Here is a 12,626-nt window from a genome sequence, read left to right as displayed (position 1 = left end):
ACCCTAAACTAAGCTACTCTCACTAGCAAAAACAAAAAGTACAGCAGGTGAGGCACGCCCCTTACCTAGTGTATTTAACAATCATTCACTACGGGATGAAAAATGTAGATCACGTGATATTCTTACCTTTCCTCTCCTTCTCTCCCTTTCATATACATACAAATGGTTTACCAAATGAAGTTCACATAAATGAAGATAAAATGGAGCTTAATGTACAAAACACACGTGAACATATATAACTAAAGCTTAAACCACAGTATACAAAGTTAGCATTAGCTAAACAACACAATCTCAAAACAACTAGCAACAGACACGAACAAGGCATCTCCCGCATTGTCTCAGTGTCTTCCTTTTATAGATCCAGCTGGTCACTAATTAGGACGAGATAGATGACGTCATCTCCTCCAACGATGATTGGCAGGGAGCAGGACCAATGGCGTAGCGCTAAGAAAGTAAAAGTAAAGACGAACAAAAGAGAGACAAGAAAAGCAACAAACAACAACACAAAACGGCACCAGCCGTAACAGTTAGTGCAAGAGTTGCAATGTGGTGTGCCTCAAGGAAGTTGTTTGGGACCATTCTTTATTTCTATTTTTACCAATGATCTTCCTCTGGTTTTAAAGTGTGCAAGGCCAGTTATGTACGCAGATGACACAACATTATATCAACCAGCAACATCAATTGAAAAATTGTCTACTGATTTGGATGAGGAATTACAATTAGTGACCCCATTTAAAGTGGGTATGGAATAGTAAGTTGGTTCTAAATTTGACTAAAACCAAAAGCACTGTGTTTGGATCAAATTCTAAACTTAAACTCAAACCACAGTTAAATCTGTCTGTAAAGAGTGTGCCTATTGAACAGGTAGAGAAAATCAGAATTCTTGGAGTTACTGTAAAATAAGGGGCATGACAACGGAGGTGTGGATCCAAATGCAACTTTATTTAATAAAACGTAGTCAGACAGGCCGGGTCAGTATCAGCAAAACAGAGTAATCCAAGGTAATCCAAAAGATTTATCCACAGAGCAGGCAAAGGTCAGAGCAGGCAGCAAACAATCATGAAACAAGGAACAGTCCAGCATCAAAACACAAAGGCAATGCACCGTAAGTAAACACGGAAGACCAGGAAACATTACAGGCTAACAATCAACAGCGGTGTGAAAGTGTATGTGAAAGGTGATAGCAATTGATGATGAGTGCAGATGTGTCGGACAAAGGATTATGGGAAATGGAGTCCTGGGTGAAAGGTAAAAGTCAGGTATGGAGTGCCCACTGGTGGAGCTCATGGGCACTCCAGTTGGTGATCGTGACAGTTATGCTAGACAGTAGGCTGAAGTGGTCAAAACAGAAAATATGGTAATAGTTATGGGAAGAGGTATATCAGTCATTAAGAGATGTGCAAAATTTTTACCACAGTGTTGCATTTTTTGTGCAAATTGTGCAAAAAATGGTTCTTACTTATTTAGGACTACTGTCCAGCAATGTGGTTGAGTACATCAAGTAAAGACTTGGAAAAATTACAGTTAGTCCAGAATAGAGCTGCACGACTCTAAACTGTAATAGAAGGGTTAATATTGTGAGAATACACAACATTTTAGGTTGGCCACTGCTGAAGGATAGGACAGCTATTTATTTGCTTTGTTTTATAAGAAATATTTCAGTGTCTAGAGTTCCTAATGTCCTGTACTGTCAACTTTTGTATAGTAGTGCTAGTCATAATTTTAACACCATGCAAGCATCAAAAGGATGATTTTTACTTCCTGTGAAAAAACTAATGCAAAGCAACGGACTGTAATGTATAGAGGAATGAAAATATGGAATGATTTGCCATCAGATATTAAATATCTTTTAACAAGTAAAATTAGGTTTAAAAATCTTTAAAGGAATATTTAATGGCACAGTATAGAGTAAATTGTTGATTTTGATGTTTTAATGAATTTTGGGTTTGTATGTTATATTGAATTGACTTTTATTAATTAATTTTTGTACTTGTTGGACCCCAGGAAGAATACACACTACCTTGGTAGTGGCTAATGAGGGTCCAAATAAACAAAACAAAAAACTAATTCCAGGCTACAACACATTAAAAACATAAACGCATTAACAACAGATATGAGGTCAACACAAACAGGTTTCCTGAAACAGCAACGTCATTTGAGTATATGACTGAGTTTTATTATTAGAAGGTCTTCTTTCTGGCCTTAGAAGAGGAGAATCATCAAGGCTGCACTTGGGCTCAAATAATAAATAAATAATTTAACAATAATATTATTGAATTACATTGCAGGCACTTAATTATTGAATTAATAATTTACTTCAATTAAAATGTATTAAAACTATTAAAACCTCCTAAGTTGCCCTAATGAAACGCTACTGTAACTTTTGAATCCAGAGTATTACTAAGTAAGTATAGCATTTAGTATCTTAGTATTACTAAGATCTTGAATAAGGCAAAAACCATACTCCTTACCAAGGTTTTATTCCTTTTTTAACAACAACAATGATAAAATAAATAAATAAATAAATTATATAAGTAGCCATTAATAAGGGTGTCATCAGTGTAAGTGACTGGTTAGAGTGGTGCTGTGTGGACTGAAATGCTTGTGTTTACTGTTTTGTTCAGTTTACCTTGACACATCAGTTTACATAGTTGTAGCTATTCAATTTGGTTTCACCACAGAGACTTTACTGTTCACATATAATGCTGTAAGTGTTGTGTGTTGAAGTTAAATGGATCAAGCGCTAGTTATCACTTCAACAGAGCATCAAAAGTGTCGAGCTAACTCCCGCTGTGCGGAGACACCTGTCCGGTCTGGCTGTTCTCATGCGCTGTGCGGTTCAATCAGGTAGCACTGTTTCATCACTTGGATTTGGTGTTTTCATCTTATGCAGTCCAGTAAAGTATGTTAAATTGTTTAATGAGGCCCATTAAGGTCCGAGCACACAAATCAACTTATGATAGGGTTCACATGTGATTAATGAAACATTCGTATGCCACCAATCCCATCGTACAAATGATTTTATGTTGATAAATGTGGCGGCTGAAAACAATCGTCATTTTAATATCATGCCCCTAAAAACAAATTGCTGAGGGTGCTTCTTAAATTATTGAGGCTGCTCTAACCTTAAATAATATACAATTTTTCGTGGCATCCATTGCTATGTACTGTATAAATGCCCTCCATTTATAATATCTAAAAAGCTGTCACACTTCTTAGGTTATCGCAATCTCACAAAGTTACGTTATAATCAATGATGTTCTCTATGCTTCACACTGAATCTCTTATTTACATTGCGTTAGTAGATTCTAACGTGCAGTGCATCGTGGTGGTTTATATGTAAGTCCTGATGAGTGTTGACAGGTGCGGTGAATTAGAATTTCAGGGATTGTGAATGAGTGGGTGGAGCTAGGATCTAGTGTGGCTAGTGACACTGTGACAAAATGATATATATAATTTCCTTTCCTTTGTTTTGCAGCTTGGGATGTAAGAGGGTATAGCTCAGTGGTAGAGCTTTCGACTATAGTTCAGAGCTCCCCATTTCAAACCTGGGGCCCCCTTTGTGCTTAGGATGTTTGGAATAGCCAAAGATTGACTTCAGTACAAAGATGATTTCTTTGTACTGAAAGATGATTTTTACTTCAAGATGAAGTGTATAACTTCCCTACTTTTGTTTTGAGGCTTTGGATGCATTTGACAACTTTGGAATAATCAAACTCTTGACTTCAAAACAAGGCTGTTGTTTTTTCATTTTTTCAAATTGTATTATCTAATTTCTTTTTTGTGGTTTTGGTCCATTGTGTCTGGGTGTCCCCTTTAGATTTGGTGAAATTTTGGAATAATCAAATTCCTGACATCAAAGTGAAGCTGTTGTTTTTTAATGTTGTCAAAATGAAGTCAAGTCAAGTCATCTTTATTTATATAGCGCTTTTAACAATACAGATTGTGTCAAAGCACTTAACATTATCAAACTGGAGGATAGAGTGTCAGTAATGTATAATGATAAGATTAAACACTCAATTTTCTCAATTTTCAGTTAAAGACATTTCATTATTGAATTCAGAGATGTCATTGTCTAGCTCAGTTTAGTTTAAATAGTATCTGTGCAACCAAAGACTCATGAAAAATAATCACATTGGTTGTATTCAACAAAACTGATTTACTGAAGTCAAAACACGGACGGAATTGGCGTTAGTGCCCTGCACGGGCCTCAAATTTACGTCCTAACCCGGCCCTAGCCTCAGTTTTGTATGTAATGGCAAAACAATTATATTTCGTTTCGTTTTTTTTATTAAGTTAATTTAGAAAAACGTTTGGAGTATTTTTGTTCGTTAAATATAAGTTTGTGTTTTTTAAAGTAACGACCAAGCATACAGTGAGCTTATCATAGCCTATGTTTGATCAATTTAGCCTTCTCAAATCATCATGACTTGCCTAAAATAAAATCTATAGATATACTAAAACAGTTCAAGCATATAACAATGTTTAAACTTTAAACCTGCGCTATAATAATAATGTGCGCTAGCCTATATCCAAGTTTGTGCGGAGAGTGGAAGCCAAAGCGCGCTCTGCAGGACATGGAGGCACCAGCTCAAACACTTGCATTTTTTTCAGTGGAAACAACTTAGTCTAAAATAGCCTACGCTGTCATTTTTTTTTTTCTTTCTGATAAAGGTAAGAGTAATACATCATTCGGAACTGTATAGGGTCTACTTTTATTTGTGTGCACTCACAATATCAACAAAATGTTGTGCTTTTATAAAACATGAACAGGAGCGCTTCACAAAAACGAACCAAAGCTGAACGAATACATGCCTCACAGACAGGATAAATATATCTATAGAAAGCTTTAAATTATCACTTAACGAAATAAAAAAAATCGAAAACAAAAATATTTTTATTATAATCTTAATCATGATCAATAAAGATGCATTTCTCTCTAAAGGCGCGTCTAACGAGGAGATGGCGAGTCAGGATCAGCAACTTCATCCTTGCGAAACGGACTCAGAAAACATTAGTTTATTAGTAAATAATTCAAATATCTCCTTACTATTTCTTGCGGACACATTCATAGTTATGTTTCATGGGGCTTTGCGGAAAGCTTTAGCCTTCAATTAATTGAATACAAATCAATTAGGCCCAAAATACGGGACACCCCGGCTAATACGGGATGGTTGGCAACCCTACTTACCGTATTGTCCCGAATATAAGACGACCCTGATTATAAGACGACCCCCCTTTTTCCAGATGTACCTTTTGGAAAAAGGCTTTTTGAAAACCAAATCTTGTTTTTTTTTCTCTCTCTCTGTAAAACATTTTCTTAAATTATTTTCAAACTGCATATTTTTCCTATTTTAATTTTTGTTTTGAAAGTATGGTAAATACTGGTAAAATGTACCAACAATGACATTGAAAATATACACTTTTTGATATACCATTGAAATAACAGGTAGCCCATATGAATTATATAACATTTAAGCTATCCATTTCAATTTTCAATTTTATTAACAGTAGAAGTGAAATCTTATTGTAGTCTTCAAATCTGGGTATTGTCTTATGTTTTAAAATCACTTACAGAGGAAGTTTGTTCCCATCAGGCTAACATGACAGTCACGACATATTACATATTTCATAGCACACTCGTTTTATGCGTTTTTGGCGCCACCTATTGTTGTGGGTGTATTACAGACATGTCAAAGTCTAGACCCCGAATATAAGACGACCACGTTTTTTCAGATGTATTTCCAAAAAAAAAAACATCGTCTTATAATCGGGTCAATACGGTATATGTATCTGAGTATTTAAGGTTTCTCTGTTTATCAGGAAAATCTGAAAGTGAACGAACCGGCACACGGAGGGTTAACGCTGCTGCATTAAATTTTATCTTTAGAGGGTAAATTTAGATTTAAAATTCAATATTGATTTTAGAACTGTTTAAATTATTTACTGTATGTAACGCAAGTACTTTATAAGTAACTGTAATTAAATTACCAAAAAATGAACAGTAATACATTACTTTACATTTTCAGTGGATAGGTAATTTAATTACAGTAAGGTGTTACTCAGTAACGCGTTACACCCAACACTGCTCAGTAGTAAAGCATTTCACTAAAGAGGAAATGGCCCATGGTTCTAATCTGGGTACCCCTTTGTCTATGGTGGATTCTAGAAAAACCAAAGATTTTTGGATGCATTTTCATGTTGTCAAAATGAAGTATATAATGTATTTTCTTTTCTTTTGAAGCTGTGGATGGATAAGGGTAACAGTGCTAGAGCATTTGACTACAGATGAAGAGGCCCCCTGTCAAATCCGAGTGCCCAATTTGGCTATGGTGGATTCCAGAAAAACCAAGATCCGAACTCCTAAGTGAATCAATTTTTTTTATTTTTTTTTTATGTTGTTAAAATGAAGGATATAATTTATTTTCTTTTGTTCTCAAACTTTGGCTGGATGGGGGTATAGCTCAGTGGTAGAGCATTTGACTGCAGGTCAAGAGGTCACCGGTTCAAATCCGAGTGCCCTCTTTGGCTATGGCTGATTCTAGAAAAACTGAACTCCAGAGAGAGTTTTTTTTTTTTCCTTCATGTTTTCAAAATGAAGTATATCAATTCTTTTGTTTTGAGGTTTTGGATGCTTGTGGGTAAAGCTCAGTGGTAGAGCATTTGACTGCAGATCAAGAGTTCAACTTTTCAAGTTTGTGTGACCCCTTTGGATATGTTGGATTTTGGAAAAACTAAATTCTTGACTTCAAAGTGAGGCTGATGCTGTCAAAATGAAGTATATCATTGCTTTAGTTTTGAGCATTTGAACGCAAGGGGGTATAGCTCAGTGGTAGAGCATTTGACTGCAGATCGAGAGGTCCCCGGTTCAAATCCGGGTGCCCCCTTCAGAGTTTAAAAAACAGGAATTTTCAATTTCTCTACATCAAATCAAGGCTGTTATCTTTTGATTTTGTCAAATTGAAGGATCTGATTTCTTTTCTGTGGTTTTGGTCCTTTAGGTTTGTGGGTGTTATAGCTCGGTAGTACAGCATTTGACTCCAGATCAAGAGGTCCCCGATTCAAATCCGGGTGTCCTCTTTGGCTATGGAGGATTCTAGAAAAACCGAAGCCCGGACTCCTGAGTTAATCAGTTGGGGGGCGGGTTTATGTTGTAAAAATGAAGTATATCATTGCTTTCATTTTGAGCGTTTGAGCGTGTGGGGGTATAGCTCAGTGGTAGAGCATTTGACTGCAGATCAAGAGGTCCCTGGTTCAAATCCGGGTGCCCCCTTTGGTTATGGCAGATTCTGGAAAAACCAAAATCAGGACTTCAAATTAAGGCACATCAAGAGTTCAATTCCAGGTGTCCTGTTTGGATTTGGAACAACCCAAACCTTGACTTCAAAGTGAGGCTGATGTTGTCAAAATGAATTATGTAATTTCATTGCTTTTGTTTTGAGGTTTTGGTTGCATAGGGAGTAGCTCAGCCGTAGAGCATTTGACTAGAGATGAAGAGGCCCCCGGTCAAATCTGGGTGCCCCCTTTGGATTTGATGAAATTTTGGAATAATCATAGTCCTGCTTTCGAAGTGAATCAGTTGTTTTTCTCTTTTATCAAAAATGAAGTATATAATTCATTTTCTTTTGTTTTGAAGTTGTGGATGCATGTAGGTATAGCTCAGTGGTAGAGCACTTGACTGCAGATCAAGTGGTCAGCTATTCAAGCTTGTGTGACCCCTTTGGATTTTGGAAAAACTAAATTCTTGACTTCAAAGTGAGGCTGCTGCTGTCAAAATGAAGTATGTCATTGCTTTAGTTTTGAGGATTTGAACGCATGGGGGTATAGCTCAGTGGTAGAGCATTTGACTGCAGATCAAGAGGTCCCCGGTTCAAATCCGGGTGCCCCCTTCAGAGTTGGAAAAACTGGAATTTTCAATTTCTCTACATCAAATCAAGGCTGTTATCTTTTGATTTTGTCTAATTGAAGGATCTCATTTCTTTTCTGTGGTTTTGGTCCTTTAAGTTTGTGGGGGTTATAGCTCGGTAGTACAGCATTTGACTCCAGATCAAAAGGTACCCGATTCAAATCCGGGTGTCCTCTTTGGCTATGGAGGATTCTAGAAAAACCGAAGCCCTGAAATTGAAAATTCCAGATGCTGCCCTTTGGATTTTGGAAAAACTTAATTCTTGACTTCAAAGTGAGGCTGATGCTGTCAAAATGAAGTATATCATTGCTTTAGTTTTGAGCATTTGAAAGCAAGGGGGTATAGCTCAGTGGTAGAGCATTTGACTGCAGATCGAGAGGTCCCCGGTTCAAATCTGGTGCCCCCTTCAGAGTTTAAAAACAGGAATTTTCAATTTCTACATCAAATCAAGGCTGTTATCTTTTGATTTTGTCAAATTGAAGGATCTCATTTCTTTTCTGTGGTTTTGGTCCTTTAAGTTTGTGGGGTTATAGCTCGGTAGTACAGCATTTGACTCCAGATCAAAAGGTACCGATTCAAATCCGGTGTCCTCTTTGGCTATGGAGGATTCTAGAAAAACGAAGCCCTGAAATTGAAAATTCCAGATGCTGCCCTTTGGATTTTGGAAAAACTAAATTCTTGACTTCAAAGTGAGGCTGATGCTGTCAAAATGAAGTATATCATTGCTTTAGTTTTGAGCATTTGAAAGCAAGGGGGTATAGCTCAGTGGTAGAGCATTTGACTGCAGATCGAGAGGTCCCCGGTTCAAATCCGGGTGCCCCCTTCAGAGTTTAAAAACAGGAATTTTCAATTTCTACATCAAATCAAGGCTGTTATCTTTTGATTTTGTCAAATTGAAGGATCTCATTTCTTTTCTGTGGTTTTGGTCCTTTAAGTTTGTGGGGGTTATAGCTCGGTAGTACAGCATTTGACTCCAGATCAAAAGGTACCCGATTCAAATCCGGGTGTCCTCTTTGGCTATGGAGGATTCTAGAAAAACCGAAGCCCTGAAATTGAAAATTCCAGATGCTGCCCTTTGGATTTTGGAAAAACTTAATTCTTGACTTCAAAGTGAGGCTGATGCTGTCAAAATGAAGTATATCATTGCTTTAGTTTTGAGCATTTGAAAGCAAGGGGGTATAGCTCAGTGGTAGAGCATTTGACTGCAGATCGAGAGGTCCCCGGTTCAAATCCGGGTGCCCCCTTCAGAGTTTGAAAAACAGGAATTTTCTATTTCTCTACATCAAATCAAGGCTGTTATCTTTTGATTTTGTCAAATTGAAGGATCTGATTTCTTTTCTGTGGTTTTGGTCCTTTAGGTTTGTGGGTGTTATAGCTCGGTAGTACAGCATTTGACTCCAGATCAAGAGGTCCCCGATTCAAATCCGGGTGTCCTCTTTGGCTATGGAGGATTCTAGAAAAACCGAAGCCCGGACTCCTGAGTTAATCAGTTGGGGGGCGGGTTTTGTTGTAAAAATGAAGTATATCATTGTTTTCATTTTGATCATTTGAGCACGTGGGGGTATAGCTCAGTGGTAGAGCGTTTGACTGCAGATCAAGAGGTCGCTGGTTCAAATCCGGGTGCCCCTTTTGTTTATGGCAGATTCTGGAAAAACCAAAGTCAGGACTTCAAATTAAGGCACATCAAGAGTTCAATTCCAGGTGTCCTGTTTGGATTTGGAACAACCCAAACCTTGACTTCAAAGTGAGGCTGATGTTGTCAAAATGAATTATGTAATTTCATTGCTTTTGTTTTGAGGTTTTGGTTGCATAGGGAATAGCTCAGCCGTAGAGCATTTGACTAGAGATGAAGAGGCCCCCGGTCAAATCTGGGTGCCCCCTTTGGATTTGGTGAAATTTTGGAATAATCATAGTCCTGCTTTCGAAGTGAATCAGTTGTTTTTCTCTTTTATCAAAAATGAAGTATATAATTCATTTTCTTTTGTTTTGAAGGTGTGGATGCATGTAGGTATAGCTCAGTGGTAGAGCACTTGACTGCAGATCAAGTGGTCAGCTATTCAAGTTTGTGTGACCCCTTTGGATTTTGGAAAAACTAAATTCTTGACTTCAAAGTGAGGCTGCTGCTGTCAAAATGAAGTATGTCATTGCTTTAGTTTTGAGGATTTGAAAGCATGGGGGTATAGCTCAGTGGTAGAGCATTTGACTGCAGATCAAGAGGTCCCCGGTTCAAATCCGAGTGCCCCCTTTGGCTGTCGCTGATTCTAGAAAAACCGAACTCCTAAGAGAATCAGGTTTTTTTTCTTCATGTTTTCAAAATGAAGTATATCAATTCTTTTGTTTTGAGGTTTTGGATGCTTGTGGGTAAAGCTCAGTGGTAGAGCATTTGACTGCAGATCAAGAGTTCAACTTTTCAAGTTTGTGTGACCCCTTTGGATATGTTGGATTTTGGAAAAACTATAAATTCTTGACTTCAAAGTGAGGCTGATGCTGTCAAAATGAAGTATATCATTGCTTTAGTTTTGAGCATTTGAATGCATGGGGGTATAGCTCAGTGGTAGAGCATTTGACTGCAGATCAAGAGGTCCCTGGTTCAAATCCGGGTGCCCCCTTCAGAGTTGGAAAAGCTGGAATTTTCAATTTCTCTACATCAAATCAAGGCTTTTATCTTTTGATTTTGTCTAATTGAAGGATCTCATTTCTTTTCTGTGGTTTTGGTCCTTTAGGTTTGTGGGTGTTATAGCTCGGTAGTACAGCATTTGACTCCAGATCAAGAGGTCCCCGATTCAAATCCGGGTGTCCACTTTGGCTATTGAGGATTCTAGAAAAACCGAAGCCCGGACTCCTGAGTTAATCAGTTGGGGGGCGGGTTTATGTTGTAAAAATGAAGTATATCATTGCTTTCATTTTGAGCATTTGAGAGCATGGGGGTATAGCTCAGTGGTAGAGCATTTGACTGCAGATCAAGAGGTCCCTGGTTCAAATCCGGGTGCCCCCTTTGGTTATGGCAGATTCTGGAAAAACCAAAATCAGGACTTCAAATTAAGGCACATCAAGAGTTCAATTCCAGGTGTCCTGTTTGGATTTGGAACAACCCAAACCTTGACTTCAAAGTGAGGCTGATGTTGTCAAAATGAAGTATATAATTCATTTTCTTTTGTTTTGAAGTTGTGGATGCATGTAGGTATAGCTCAGCCGTAGAGCATTTGACTAGAGATGAAGAGGCCCCCGGTCAAATCTGGGTGCCCCCTTTGGATTTGGTGAAATTTTGGAATAATCATAGTCCTGCTTTCGAAGTGAATCAGTTGTTTTTCTCTTTTATCAAAAATGAAGTATATAATTCATTTTCTTTTGTTTTGAAGTTGTGGATGCATGTAGGTATAGCTCAGTGGTAGAGCACTTGACTGCAGATCAAGTGGTCAGCTATTCAAGTTTGTGTGACCCCTTTGGATTTTGGAAAAACTAAATTCTTGACTTCAAAGTGAGGCTGCTGCTGTCAAAATGAAGTATGTCATTGCTTTAGTTTTGAGGATTTGAAAGCATGGGGGTATAGCTCAGTGGTAGAGCATTTGACTGCAGATCAAGAGGTCCCCGGTTCAAATCCGAGTGCCCCTTTGGCTGTCGCTGATTCTAGAAAAACCGAACTCCTAAGAGAATCAGGTTTTTTTTCCTTCATGTTTTCAAAATGAAGTATATCAATTCTTTTGTTTTGAGGTTTTGGATGCTTGTGGGTACAGCTCAGTGGTAGAGCATTTGACTGCAGATCAAGAGTTCAACTTTTCAAGTTTGTGTGACCCCTTTGGATATGTTGGATTTTGGAAAAACTATAAATTCTTGACTTCAAAGTGAGGCTGATGCTGTCAAAATGAAGTATATCATTGCTTTAGTTTTGAGCATTTGAAAGCATGGGGGTATAGCTCAGTGGTAGAGCATTTGACTGCAGATCAAGAGGTCCCCGGTTCAAATCCGGGTGCCCCCTTCAGAGTTGGAAAAGCTGGAATTTTCAATTTCTCTACATCAAATCAAGGCTTTTATCTTTTGATTTTGTCAAATTGAAGGATCTGATTTCTTTTCTGTGGTTTTGGTCCTTTAGGTTTGTGGGTGTTATAGCTCGGTAGTACAGCATTTGACTCCAGATCAAGAGGTCCCCGATTCAAATCCGGGTGTCCTTTTTGGCTATGGAGGATTCTAGAAAAACCGACGCCCGGACTCTTGAGTTAATCAGTTGGGGGGCGGGTTTATGTTGTAAAAATGAAGTATATCATTGCTTTCATTTTGAGCATTAGAGTGCATGGGGGTATAGCTCAGTGGTAGAGCATTTGATTGCAGATCAAGAGGTCCCTGGTTCAAATCCAGGTGCCCCCTTTGTTTATGGCAGATTCTGGAAAAACCAAAGTCAGGACTTCAAATTAAGGCACATCAAGAGTTCAATTCCAGGTGTCGTGTTTGGATTTGGAACAACCCAAACCTTGACTTCAAAGTGAGGCTGATGTTGTCAAAATGAATTATGTAATTTCATTGCTTTTGTTTTGAGTTTTTGGTTGCATAGGGAGTAGCTCAGCCGTAGAGCATTTGACTAGAGATGAAGAGGCCCCCGGTCAAATCTGGGTGCCCCCTTTGGATTTGGTGAAATTTTGGAATAATCATAGTCCTGCTTTCGAAGTGAATCAGTTGTTTTTCTCTTTTATCAAAAATGAAGTATATAATTCATTTTCTTTTGTTT

The 12,626-nt window shown here is 38.0% G+C and overlaps 13 non-coding genes across 13 annotated transcripts; all 13 read left to right on the top strand.

Annotated features, from left to right (window-relative positions):
* Positions 1-6,453: 6,453 nt before the first annotated feature.
* trnac-gca (transfer RNA cysteine (anticodon GCA)) lies at positions 6,454-6,525 on the top strand. The gene has a single exon. It is a non-coding gene; the product is annotated as a tRNA-Cys (tRNA).
* A 290-nt stretch (positions 6,526-6,815) lies between these two features.
* Positions 6,816-6,887, top strand: trnac-gca (transfer RNA cysteine (anticodon GCA)). Its single transcript has one exon. It is a non-coding gene; the product is annotated as a tRNA-Cys (tRNA).
* A 314-nt stretch (positions 6,888-7,201) lies between these two features.
* trnac-gca (transfer RNA cysteine (anticodon GCA)) lies at positions 7,202-7,273 on the top strand. The gene has a single exon. It is a non-coding gene; the product is annotated as a tRNA-Cys (tRNA).
* Positions 7,274-7,817: 544 nt separating this feature from the next.
* trnac-gca (transfer RNA cysteine (anticodon GCA)) lies at positions 7,818-7,889 on the top strand. Its single transcript has one exon. It is a non-coding gene; the product is annotated as a tRNA-Cys (tRNA).
* A 768-nt stretch (positions 7,890-8,657) lies between these two features.
* Positions 8,658-8,729, top strand: trnac-gca (transfer RNA cysteine (anticodon GCA)). Its single transcript has one exon. It is a non-coding gene; the product is annotated as a tRNA-Cys (tRNA).
* Positions 8,730-9,078: 349 nt separating this feature from the next.
* Positions 9,079-9,150, top strand: trnac-gca (transfer RNA cysteine (anticodon GCA)). Its single transcript has one exon. It is a non-coding gene; the product is annotated as a tRNA-Cys (tRNA).
* Positions 9,151-9,463: 313 nt separating this feature from the next.
* Positions 9,464-9,535, top strand: trnac-gca (transfer RNA cysteine (anticodon GCA)). Its single transcript has one exon. It is a non-coding gene; the product is annotated as a tRNA-Cys (tRNA).
* Positions 9,536-10,079: 544 nt separating this feature from the next.
* On the top strand, positions 10,080-10,151 carry trnac-gca (transfer RNA cysteine (anticodon GCA)). The gene has a single exon. It is a non-coding gene; the product is annotated as a tRNA-Cys (tRNA).
* Positions 10,152-10,443: 292 nt separating this feature from the next.
* On the top strand, positions 10,444-10,515 carry trnac-gca (transfer RNA cysteine (anticodon GCA)). Its single transcript has one exon. It is a non-coding gene; the product is annotated as a tRNA-Cys (tRNA).
* Positions 10,516-10,829: 314 nt separating this feature from the next.
* Positions 10,830-10,901, top strand: trnac-gca (transfer RNA cysteine (anticodon GCA)). Its single transcript has one exon. It is a non-coding gene; the product is annotated as a tRNA-Cys (tRNA).
* Positions 10,902-11,446: 545 nt separating this feature from the next.
* trnac-gca (transfer RNA cysteine (anticodon GCA)) lies at positions 11,447-11,518 on the top strand. Its single transcript has one exon. It is a non-coding gene; the product is annotated as a tRNA-Cys (tRNA).
* Positions 11,519-11,810: 292 nt separating this feature from the next.
* Positions 11,811-11,882, top strand: trnac-gca (transfer RNA cysteine (anticodon GCA)). Its single transcript has one exon. It is a non-coding gene; the product is annotated as a tRNA-Cys (tRNA).
* A 314-nt stretch (positions 11,883-12,196) lies between these two features.
* trnac-gca (transfer RNA cysteine (anticodon GCA)) lies at positions 12,197-12,268 on the top strand. The gene has a single exon. It is a non-coding gene; the product is annotated as a tRNA-Cys (tRNA).
* The last annotated feature ends 358 nt before the right edge of the window (positions 12,269-12,626 follow it).

Source organism: Onychostoma macrolepis, chromosome 11 (assembly GCF_012432095.1).
Source record: "Onychostoma macrolepis isolate SWU-2019 chromosome 11, ASM1243209v1, whole genome shotgun sequence".
Lineage (NCBI taxonomy): Eukaryota > Metazoa > Chordata > Actinopteri > Cypriniformes > Cyprinidae > Onychostoma > Onychostoma macrolepis.
Note: the sequence above shows the minus strand (reverse complement) of the source record. Positions and strands in the feature narration are given on the sequence as shown.